This window comes from Euleptes europaea, chromosome 12 (genome assembly GCF_029931775.1).
Source record: "Euleptes europaea isolate rEulEur1 chromosome 12, rEulEur1.hap1, whole genome shotgun sequence".
Taxonomy (NCBI): domain Eukaryota; kingdom Metazoa; phylum Chordata; class Lepidosauria; order Squamata; family Sphaerodactylidae; genus Euleptes; species Euleptes europaea.
Window position 1 is genome coordinate 54,422,181 of NC_079323.1, and position 1,726 is coordinate 54,423,906.

At 41.9% G+C, this 1,726-nt stretch overlaps 1 non-coding gene across 1 annotated transcript; it reads left to right on the plus strand.

Moving 5' to 3' along the window:
- The first annotated feature begins 573 nt into the window (after nucleotides 1-573).
- Nucleotides 574-642, plus strand: TRNAG-UCC (transfer RNA glycine (anticodon UCC)). The gene has a single exon. It is a non-coding gene; the product is annotated as a tRNA-Gly (tRNA).
- The last annotated feature ends 1,084 nt before the right edge of the window (nucleotides 643-1,726 follow it).

Below are 1,726 nucleotides of genomic sequence, written 5' to 3' on the forward strand. Positions count from 1 at the left end.
GCTGGTTACCTGGCCTGGGCTTTCTTCCAGAACACTGAAATGATGATTGAGCTTCTGGGAAAATGCCTCTGTTACAAAATGAAGGCTGGCAGCAGTGCTAAATATAGAGTACTTGTTCAAAACTGGAAAGAATGACAGTCTTTTAACAAAAGCACCTGTGGCAGTTAGCCTCTCCTCTGTCACCACCAATACTGAACCCTTAATCTGGCATGCCTGCCAATGGTATTCTTGATCTCCCCATCATTTCCTATTCCATTTTCCCCCATTGTTTTCCCATTGTCTTTTTTTCCTTTTTTTGACATGTGTTATTTCAAATTGTAGTGTATTGCTCTATTGAAATATATCCTTACCACTTCCTTGTGAATTCTGTCACAAACAGATGCCCAGGATAGAAGAATAAAGCCTCTAACACTTATAAAGTGTAAATCGTAAGAATCTTACAGCAACAGCTTTGAGAGCTTTTGCAGAGGGTGAAGGCTATGAAAACCTTCAACATCTGCATGATCGTCACCACGAGAATTTCCAAAATAGAGTGACAGAATTTCAACTAGCCCCTATGCAGGAAGGGGAAGGGCTGTAGCTCAGTGGTAGAGCATCTGCTCTCCATGCAGAAGGTCCTAGGTTCAATCCCCGGCATCTCCAGTTAAAGGGACTAGGCGAGTAGGTGATGTGAAAGGCCTCTGCCTGAGACCTTGGAGAGCCGCTGCCGGTCTGAGTAGACAATACTGACTTTGATGGACCAAGGGTCTGATTCAGTATAACGCAGCTTCATGTGTTCATGTGTATGCAGTCCACACTGCAGAGGCTGGCATCCCAGCAAGCCCTTCCTTAGCCCCTTGCTGTAAGTGGTGCTATTAAGTTGCTCTTGTTTTACATGCACCCAAGAAGTTATTTCAAATGAGAACAGCATCAAGACTGATACAATTAATGGTACTGTAAGGCTTAGGTAGTGGCAGACTGTACTGTTAAAACAATCCTGGACCTCTGATGGTCAGGAAAGGTGTACATAATCAAAAGGATGCCCCGAAGAAGTTGGCGGGGGGACCAGGAGGGATACAGCCCACATAAATGGCCAAGATTTCCTCCCCACCCCTAATGACTGTTGTATCCAGTTATCTGAGGAGGATGCTTATGAGAAAGTTATATGAGAAAGGATGCTTGGCAAGACACTGACATGTTACACAATGTCTGCTGGCATTGTTGGTGATAATTAGGCAGATACCCTGTGCAGACTTGTTCCAGTTTAACTCCATTTATTTCAGTGGACTTAGATAGGAATAACTCTGCACAGGACCACACTGTACGTGTGTTTTGCTTTAATTGTTGTAGATTGAACTGAAAGAGTACAAGTTTTGGTCCTGTTTTAGAGGCAGCTTGCTCATAGATTTACTGATGCGATCTCCATAGTCAAAGAAGTTTGTTACTTTTGTTGTTGTTGTTAAGCATCACAGAAAGTGGCCAATTAATCTGAAATTTTACGTTTTAGTTTAAGAAGGGTGTTGCCATTTTAGTCTATTACAATAAAAATGGGTCTTGAGAAACTTCCATTTTCCTGAAAAAGCAGATTAAGAAAAGTGGGAGTGATACAAAAATCTATATAACTCCTTGATGAAAGACTTGTTGGAAGTAGGACATTAGGACCTTGGATAAAAAAAAGTGGATATGAACTCGGGTGAACTTCTGTGGCTTATGCCCATCGCTTATCAAAACCAATTAATCCAAATGT